Source organism: Globicephala melas, chromosome 4 (genome assembly GCF_963455315.2).
Source record: "Globicephala melas chromosome 4, mGloMel1.2, whole genome shotgun sequence".
Lineage (NCBI taxonomy): Eukaryota > Metazoa > Chordata > Mammalia > Artiodactyla > Delphinidae > Globicephala > Globicephala melas.
Genome location: NC_083317.1, coordinates 2763156 through 2773653, shown reverse-complemented (window position 1 = coordinate 2773653; position 10498 = coordinate 2763156).

The following is a 10498-nucleotide window of genomic DNA, read 5'->3' as shown; positions in this document are numbered from 1 at the left end:
ACACCTCCTCCCCCTTCCCCTGTGATGACACTGGGCCCACCCGGATCACCCAGGGTAACCTCCCCAGCTCAAGCCACTTAATGCGATCACACCTGCTTTGCCAGACAAGACAGCACAGTTGCAGGTTCTGGGGATTAAGACCCAACATCTTGGAGGAGGCGTTATTCTGCCGACCACAACGGCTAAGCAAAAACAACTGGGAAGGAGAGACAGCCGTGACCTCAGTACGATTCTTTCAGCTTCTGCAGCCAGGTGGCCCCTGCTGCTCGGCGGGTGAGGGAGAGGCAGGGACACACTGGGGTCCGAGCAGGAGGGATGCCGCGCAGGTCACCCTGTGCGCGCAGGGCCGAGGCTCAGCCTGAGAAACAGCTCAGCTGCTGCTGCCGAATGCAGTTTGTTGATGGGAACTTCCTTTGGCCGTAGCCATCGCCGGCGGGGCTCGGGGGTGTCTTCTGGGGCTCCCGGTGAAGTGTGTCTCACCTTCTGGGTGGTCTCCAGGCGTCAGCATTCACCCTGATCACAGCCTGTGATGGTCAGGTTTTTTTTTTTTTAATGAAGTATATAATAATATTTAGTCGTTTAAAAATAATTTAAAAAAATTTAAAGATAAAAAATAAAAAAAATTTCGTGATTAAAAATATTTTTTTAAGTGTATAGGTCTGTGGCATTAAGTACATTCACCTTGTAGTGTGACTGTCACCAGCACATGACAGTCAGTTTTGTGCGTCAGGTAGACGCCAGAGATTCAGTCATCGGTAACCCAGGTGGTGCTGGGGAGGTGTTCTGTAGATGTGGGTAACATCTACCCTCAGTGGACTTGGAGCAAAGGAGATTATTCCAGAGAATCTGGATGGACCTCATTCGATCAGCTGAGAGGCCTTAGGAGCAAAGTGGAGATCTTTCTGGGCAAGAAAACATTCTGCCTCAAGCCTGCAGCATCAGCTCCTGCCGGGTTTCTAGCTGAGCAGCCTGCCCTGCAGACTTTGGACTCGCCACCCACGTCTCTGTCCCGTTGCTTCTGTTTCTCCATGACTGATAGGCCGTCTGCATGTCTGTCTCTCCCACGGGACTCTAAACTCTCTGAGGGCAGGGACTGTCCTTTTCATAGTTGTGTTCAATTGGTGTGGCACACAGTAGGTGCTTCGTGAAAGTGTAGTCACCTTCTGACTTCACAGTGTTCACGTAGACGTAGACATGGGAGAGAGCTGCTCCTGGCTGCATGGACGGCCCGATGAGTGCCCTTTGATAATGCACACGGAATCTTACGTTTTCCCTCTCTCCTTGTTAATGTCACCCTCCCCTACCTATTCCCAGTGGTTTCATTCACTTTGGGGACAGGAGTAATCTCCAGGAACTCTTCATCTGGTAGGTCAACCTGGCCACCTAGGGTTTCTGTTGCTTCCTCTGTGAGGACTGCCCTGATCTCCAGGGCTGGGTTACAGGTCCCCTTATATGCTCCCCGTGCACCCAGGACTTAGCTCTAGTGTCAGACCCATCATAGTCATTCACTCATTCAGTGATATTTGCCCAGTGCCTCCTGTCGAGCGCTGGGGATCCAGTGGTGAATGAAACAGGTGAAAATTCCTGTTCTCATGGAGCTTACCTTCTAGTCGGGAAGGCAGACAATGAAGATAAATAAGGTGCATATAATGCACGTTAGAGAATAATGCGTGTTGAGAAACAATTGAACTGGGAGGGGGAAGCCCTTGTGTATCCGTCAGCTACTGCTGTGGTGATGCGGCGTAACAAACACCCCAAACTTACAACCATAGACATTTATTTCTTGCTCGTGAGCCTGTGGTTTGGCTGGGTTCTGCTTCAGGCCTCAGGTTAGGTTTAGGCCTGCTGCAGGTGTTTCTCTGCTGGGGTTCAGGCTGAGGCAGCAGTGGTCACTGGACATCCTCTTCTCATGGTGCAGGGTCAAACCACACAAGCACATCGAAAGCCTCCAGTTGGATGTGGCCAAAGTTATGTCTACTCACACTTAATTACCCAGAGAGAGTCACAATGCCAAGCAGCAAGTTGGAGGAGTGGGGGATTGAGCTCTGCCTGCAGTGGACCATGACAACGTCACAGTGGAAGCTGTCCCTGACAAGGTGGTTTTGGGTAAAGACCTCCAGGAAGTGTGTAAACCAGCCATGCAGAAACTGAAGGAAGTACTTTCTGTGCAGAGGGGGCAGGAGGTGCAAAGGCCCTGAGGCAGCAGCACATCTGAGCAACCAGGGGCCAGCGTGGCTGGAGCTTCAGGAATGAGGGGAGGGTGAGGCCAGGCCTGAAAGGCATCGCAGTTCATGGTAAAGACTTGGGCTTTTGCTCGGGTGAGACGGGAAGTCAGCAAGGTTTGGAGCACAGGAGTGGCCTATGTGACTTTAAGGGATCACCCTGGCCGCTGGGTGAAGAGCTTCTGGGGGGGACAAGCACAGAAATGGGGAGCCCAGTGAGGATGTAACTGCGAAAAAGCAGGCAAGGGGTGGCGTCTCAGATGGGGGGCTGGGGGCTGGCGAGGGGTAGGTGAATTCTGGATGATCTTTGCAGGGAGAAGTGACAAGATTTGTTGAAGAGTCAGGTATGGGAGGTGTGTTAGTTTCCTAATCCATCCATCCATCCATCCATCCATCTATCCATCCATCCATCCGTCAATCTATCCACCCATCATCCACCCATCATCCATCCACCCATCATCCACCCATCATCCATCATCCATCCATCCACCCATCATCCACCCATCATCCATCATCCATCCACCCATCATCCATCCATCAATCTATTCATCCATCATCCATCCATCCATCTATCCACCCATCATCCATCCACCCATCATCCATCCATCCTATTGGTTCTGTTTCCCTGGAGAGCCCTGACTTACACACCTGGTTTGGTCTCTTTCATGGTCTTTAACTCCTTGACTGTTCACACCATTGGTGGATCCTGTTGCTGCCCTGCCCAGAACCCCTGGCAGCCTGTGAACCCACCGCAGCTAAGGGACCATTTGGGGGGTGGGCATGCCCCCCTGCTTCTCTGTTTTCAGGGCCCCCGCATCCACTCAGCCCATTTGAAACTCCCAGAGTCGACGTCCTCAGGAGCAGCCTTCAGCCAGGAGGGGCTGTGTCAGGATAAATGCCCCGGCTCTGTCCCGCAGTCAGGGGGAGATACTGATGTGTATCCTACATGATTCCCTGGGGCCTGAGCCCCAGCCCCCCACCTTAGCGCCCCTCTCATCAGGGGACACTTTACTGGCTTCCCTCCTTTCCTGTCTCACTGCCCTGCCTCACTTCTGCTTCCTGGGTCCCCACCCCCACCCCGACACCCCTGGCTAAGGGACCAGCACCTGTACCTTCCCTCAGGGTCTGCTCTTGGGGGGCCAGGCAGAGACCCCCTCCTGTGTCACTGCTTCTCCGTGACAGTGTCAACAGAGACGGAGGGGTCAGGGCCGCTGTCTGGGTGCAGCGTCCAGGCTGGGAGATGCTGTGCGCGGCTGACCACCTCCTTCTTCTAAGCAGACACAGAGCTGCAGACACTCCTCTCCCGTTTTACATCTGGTTGCCGTGTGAAGTCAGTGGGGTAGAGTCTCTGGTTAGGGAAGTTGTGTCTGTGGCTCAGGAGACAGAGGCTGACCGCCCGGCCTTGTCCTCCCTCCCCGGATGCTGACCCTGGGATGCTGCTGCCCAGTCCCTGTGCCCGCTTCCTCTCATCCCTGAGTGCCAGCCCCCACGTGTGTCCACAGCCGCGCGCAGCCCCTCGGCCGCGGCCGGGCCGATAGCCGCTCATGTTGCTTCTTGCCGGCCGCCCGATCGCTCCCATCCAGGTGGAGGGAACGATAAGATTGTCCACCGAAAAGTCTGGGCAGGTCAAGTGAAGGTTTGGGTGGCGTGAGCTCTGGCTATCCGATTGTGATGACTGGCGTAAGAGAGGCATAACTGATCCAGAGAAGCAGAGCGTTTTACGCTGGGACCACGAGACACACAGCCCGCCTGTGGGTCCCAAGGGCCTCCTGGTTATCCACGTGCCTCGGCTCCCGCCCTGTGGATGGGGACTGCAGCGTCATTCATGCTAGCGCTGAGTCCACCCCAGGCGTGGGGACAACATGGGGAAACGTTTGCTATTCACACGTGCACACACGCTCTTCAAATAGGAAACTCACCCCGATGGAAGGGTGGCTAAGTTCACTGTCACGGGGCCTTTTCCTAAGGCCTCTCCCTTCCTCTCAGCATCTCCCCCAGAATTGCTAGTTCCTCTGAACAGAGCGGATGCCAGGACTTGAGTCCTCATTACCTGCCTCCGAGCATTTTGGGGTCAGCGTGGAATCAAGGTAAACATGTAAGTGGGCGTCCAGTCAGGCCCAGGGGTCTCACGGAGGCTCCTCTGGTTGGCCTGCTTCGCTCTTCGTTTGAGTGTCATGAGCTGGGCGGTGTGCTGGGCTCCCGGGTTGCGCGGCTGCCGCCACATGCGCCTGACTCTCCCGCCGACTCCTGCGAGATGCAGCTGAGGGGATGGGGACGCTGATATCCCACACGAGAGACGAAGAAAAGGGAAGAACCAAATACCTAAGTAACCACGTAACGTTAAGGAAATTAATAGCAGCATAAATCCGGAAAACACAGAAGGAAGAATATAATAATAGGTGCAGGAACGGATGCAACAGAAAACCACAAAGCCAGAAACGGATTCCTGAAAAACCAAACAAAATTGACAGACCTCTCCAGATGAACAAGGGAAAAAAGCAAGTGGACCTAAGTACACAGCAGGAGGAATGAAAAGGGGCAGGGCCCCCCGTCGTGCTCATGGGGCCCAGAGGAGGTGCAGTCCGTGCCCAGCAGGAGCTCCTAATGCCGGGGACTCTGGACACCTACACAAAACTGTGTGTAAAAAGAAGGGAAACCACGAGTTCCATAACTGACTCAGGGAAAAACAGATAGAAAATCGGAAGTCCTCTGTAACAATTACAAAAATTGAATAGGTAGAAAACACGTCCCCAGAATAGAAAGCATCAGGCCCAGGTGTTTACAGGTGAGTTTGCCAACGTTTAAGGAAACTCTTCCAGAGAAAAGAAAAATAGAAAACATGACCCTGTCCCCCATTTTATTATGAATCATAACCTTTTTATCAAAACCGGGTAAGGAGAGTAAAAGAGAGATTATGGGCCAGTTGCATTCGGAGCATAGATGCAAAGTCATAAACATACTAAGCAAACGTATAAACCCACTGGCCGTCTCCTAAGAGCCCAGGCGGCAAGGCTGGGCCTGGGCCCCCATCTCCACACAGTGGGGCTGCGGGAGCTCTGGCCCTCAGGCCGACTTCCCCGATCAGGGACTGGGCTCTCCAGAGGCTGCCCAGAGGGGCCCAGGGAAGACAGGTCAGAAATTCAGGGAGTTAGTGCCCCTTGAGGTAGATTTGGCCCATGAGAGCGATGACACGGGAAGTAACCGGCAGTTAAATTCTGTTCTGAGTTTATACCAGCTGTGCTCTTGTGAGAGCTGCTGCCAGCCCCAGAGAGTACCACCATATACTCTACTCTATTCTATTCTATTCTATTCTATTCTATTCTATTCTATTCTATTCTATTCTATTCTATCCTATCCTATCCTATTCTATATCATGTACCATATCACACCCTCTTTGCATCCCTTCATTCCCCACTTTCCTTTTCCCCACTTTTGCTTCCCTGGGATTGCACCTCCCAGTGAAGTATTAATACCCACGCTTTGCCCCTGCTTGGTTTTCTGGGAAGCCTGGGTTAAGACAACTCAGCTGGATTGATTCCAGCCTTGGAAGATTGGTTAACAGTAGATTGGTTCACAGTAGACAGTGAATCTATATGGTTCACCATTTAACAGATCAAATGAGGAAAACACATGAGACCTTCTCCATAATGCAGAAAAACCTTTGGAAAAAACATACCTCCCCAACAACCAAAGAAGGGAGTGGATTAGGTTTGGGTCTTGACTTAAAGAAATCAATTGTAAAATAGCATGTTTGAGATGATAAGGATGTTTGATTAGGGCCCAGGTGTTAGATGATACCGAGAAATGATGACTATCAAATATGAAATGGAATTTGTGCTGATACAAGGAAATGTTCATCTTTTAAGGGAAGTTACCGAAGTATGTAGGGGTGAAATGACAGGAAGTCTGGGCTCTGCTTTAAATGAGGAGTTTGGGATTAACATACACACACTAATATATATATAAAATAATCAACAGGGACCTGCTTTACAGCACAGGGAACTCTACTCGATATTCTGTAATAACCTATATGGGAAAAGAATCTGAAAAATAATAGATACATGTATATGCATAACTAAGTCACTTTGCTGTACACCTGAAACTAATACGACATTGTAAATCAACTATACTCCAATATAAAATAAAAATTAAAGAAATAAAATAAAATAGTTTAGGAAAGAAAAAGAAGATGAAGCAACTGGGGCCCAAATCCTCGCAACTGTTGAATCTGCCTGGTGAGTATGTGGGGGTTCATTGTACCGTTTTTTCTACTTTTTAGATGTATGAAAAATTTTGTAACAAGAATAAACTCACTGAAATAGTACTTTACTCTCATGACAAAAATTATTGAAAATGCCAAGTGTCGTGGGCAGAAGTGAGTGACCCACTGGGTCAAACACGACCTGGTGTGTTTGGAACAGAACTGTCTCAAGGCCCCAGCTGTGCTCGTTTCCCCTTCAGGCGGTGTTTGGGGGGCCTCTGCGGGGTCTGCCGATGCCGGTGTCCTGGAAGGGGCTGGAGGAGGACGGCCGGCCCTCCCGTCCCTCCCTGGGGCCGCAGTGGGTGTGGGCAGGGGACTGACTGTCTGTCCAGCCTGCTGGCCTCACGGAGGGTCAGGGGCGAGCGAGGGCTCAGCCCGCTGACCCACAACAATGCCTGTTGGCCTGAGTTGGGCAGATTCGTGGGTGAGCCCCGCTGGGCCCTGGTGTGGAAAATTGGGGTGCCGGGGCTTTGTGACTGCGCCTGCAGACTGCTGACGTCCGGGAATCCTGTAGATAAAGCAAATACCAGCCTTTGTGTGAGAAGGGCCGGCGTTCAACTGGTGTGCAGCGGGGTGCAAAACTGCTGAGATCAGGCTTGACCCGCCACGGAGACAATGCGGGAGGGGCCGGCGCGTCTCCGGGGCTCACCCTCCAGCCTCACTTCCTGCCGGCGCAGGGCTTTAGCCAGCGTCCTGTACCAAACTCCCGACAGGTCCCGATCCATTTAGATGTTAGCGAAAGATGGTCTCAGGGACTGGGGCTCTCGCTCCCCCAAGCACACACCACATGTGCACCCCGATATATAGACACACACACAGACATACACACAAGCACACACGGACACAAAGACACACACACGTACCCCCCATACGGACACACCCCCCCCACATGTGCAGCCCCCCCTTACAGACACACACACACACACACACAGACATAATACACATACAGTCACATACACGCACCCCCCATAAGACACACACACACAGAGACATACACCCATACACACACATAGATACAGACATACCACACATGCACCCCCCATACAGACACACACACACAGACATACATACACATACAGGCACACAGTGCACCCCTTCTATACACACAGACACTCACACACAGGGCCACGTGCTTGGGAGCTGAGGGTCCAGCCCCCGCCCCCCACCCCCCGCCGCGGCCCCCGTGGACCTGGTCCAGGCTCTCCAGGCGGGAGCTCTGGGGCCGTCCCTGCACAGACCTGGCCCAGGTCAGACACACACCTGTGCACTCCCTCTGCTCCCTCGCCTGCGCTGCAGGTGGCCTTGGGGTCAGCTCTGTGGCCTTCCAGATGCCATGGCGGGGCCGGGTGGGAAGCTCTCTGTTGGTGTCTCCAGGACAGGCTGGAGGGATGGGAGCATTGGAGCACAGCTGTCCTGGTCACTAGGGATTTGCACAAGGCAGGGTGCCGCCGGGGGGCCCTGGCTCAGGGCTCAGCGCGAGGGCAGCGGGGGTCCCTGCACAGACATGAGGGGGGCGTCTTTGTCACACAGAGGATGGGTGGTCAGGCCCCTAGAACCCCTCCCCTTGGGGCGTCCTCAGCCGCTGGCCCCTCCACGTCTCAGGAGCACGTCGTTGGGATTTTGTGGCTCCGGCTTCCCTCGGGCACAACTTTTTGGTCGGCTCCCAAGACCCTGATAAACAGCCAAACAACCAAAATGGGGAAGACTCGCCATCTCCTCTGAGACAGCCTGTAATAAATACCCAGGGTTTGGTAGGCTTATGGGTATTCCCCCCACTTTTAGGTTTATTGGATTTATCCAAATTCTGAATGACAACGGATCACTTTTATAATAGCAATGTTATTTGAAATAGAATGAACACCACAGGGTTCATCAATCCTCTTCTAAAAACTTAGTACACAAAGACCTTCTCGAGAAAGCATCTCCTCGTCAACAGTCTCCTTTGTGTGTGGGAACGATAGAAAGGACAGTGCAGAGGGGCCTCGGGCACCCGGGGACGTCCATGGGGCTGTGTGGTCCTCAGAGCTCAAGTCTGGCCATTAAGGGCTGTGGCGCCGGAGCCGCTGCCCCAGGTTGGTTTAGCAGGTGACCCTCCCACCGAGAGGCAGGGAAGGGCGGCACCTCACTCTTGTGACATGCTGGTGTGAACTCCGCCTGCATCCTCTCCACCCGGGGGGTCCCAAGGCTGCTGGTGACCAAGCGGGTTGCAGCCTGGGGCTCACAGAGGCAGAGCTGAGGTCCTGGCCAAAGGGCTCCGTGTGTGTGTCCACCCAAGAGCTTTTGGAGAGCTGCAGGCAGCGGGGCGTGTACGGTGGGCTTCAGGTCTGCCCTGAACAGCTGCGGGGCCCACGTCACTGTTGCAGATCTGCAAGATGCTCCTGGGATGCCAGCAGAGAGCTCAAGGCCACTGGTGTGCCTGGCGCATGTGACACCCAGAGCAGGTCACTCTGGGACCCTCCTCCTCCACACGAGACGGTTATTTCCAGTGTAATCAGGGAATAATCATGAATAATCATGAGTTTCCTGATTTGTTCTTTAAAACAAGCAATTAACAATAAAATATAATATATTTCAATCTTAAAGATATTCCTCAAAATCAGTGAAATATTCCATTGAGAACTATCGTTTGCACTGAAACATCACACCTCACAGCCTGTGCTCTGTTTCAGTTTTATATATATATATATATGTATATATATATGTGTGTATATATATATATATGTATATATATATGTATATATATGTGTGTATATATATATATATATATATTTGTGTGTGTGTGTGTGTGTGTGGTACGCGGGCCTCTCACTGCTGTGGCCTCTCCCGCTGCGGAGCACAGGCTCCGGACGCGCAGGCTCAGCGGCCATGGCTCACGGGCCCAGCCACTCCGCGGCATGTGGGATCTTCCCGGACCAGGGCACGAACCCGCGCCCCCTGCATCGGCAGGTGGACTCTCAACCACTGCGCCACCAGGGAAGCCCACAGTTTCATATTTTAAACACGCAATAAAAGTGCGAGAAGTCACACAGCATGACAGAACTGGGATAACTCCGGGGCTGAGTGTTCACGTGGGCTGTCATTTGCCAACCTGAAGCCCGTGTTTAAGCACAGAAGTCAGAGGCTGGAGGTGAGAAGCGCCCCGGGAGCCTGAGCAGTTCCCGACCTTGGAAACGGGCTCCAGAGCAAAGGTACGGAGCAGGGTGGGCCAGCCTCGAGCTGGCCGTGTCGCGTGAGTTCTCCGGGGGATCTCCACTTAGCGCGTGTTTAGAGAAGGAGAAGAAAGAACACTCTGCTTATGTGAACATTACACACATGCAGGCTCTCCTTGTATTTGCGGATCCCGCGTTTGAGGATGTCTCCCGCGTTAGGCGCCCAGGCCGCCACACCACAGAACCACGCACGAGTGGCTTAAACAACAGAAATTATTTCTCAGTCTGGACTCTGGAAGCCATGATCTCGGTGTGGGCAGGGCTGGAACCCCTGAGGCCTCTCCCTGTTGGCGTGTAGACGCCGTCTTCTCCTGTGTCCTCACACGGTGTTTCATGTGTTTGGGGACCCCTGGTGTCTCTTCCCCCCTTATAAGGACACCAGCCCCCTCCTGTATAAGGTCTTCCCCTGTGTGTGTCTGTGTCCTCATGTCCTCTTTTCATAAGGACACCATCAGATTCGACTAGGACCCACCCTAGCGGCCTGATTTTAGCTTGATCACCTCTTTAAAAGACCCCTCTGCGAGTAAGTTCACATTCTGAGTACTGGGGGTTGGGACCTCAACATAAGAATTTGAGGGGGACACAATTCAGTCCATAATATCTGCTCTGTGAAATCTGACCTCAAATCCATGCTCACGGCCGTTTTCACAGTCATTCACTGAGCAGAGCGGCAGAAGTGAAATATCTGAGTGGCCGGACGTGCACGTCCCCAGCCGAGGGTGACAGGGCGGCTCCGCCTGCTTGTTTCAGCTCGTGCTGCAACCAGCGTCCTTTCCAGGGTCTGTTTAGTATCCCGTTTCCCAATT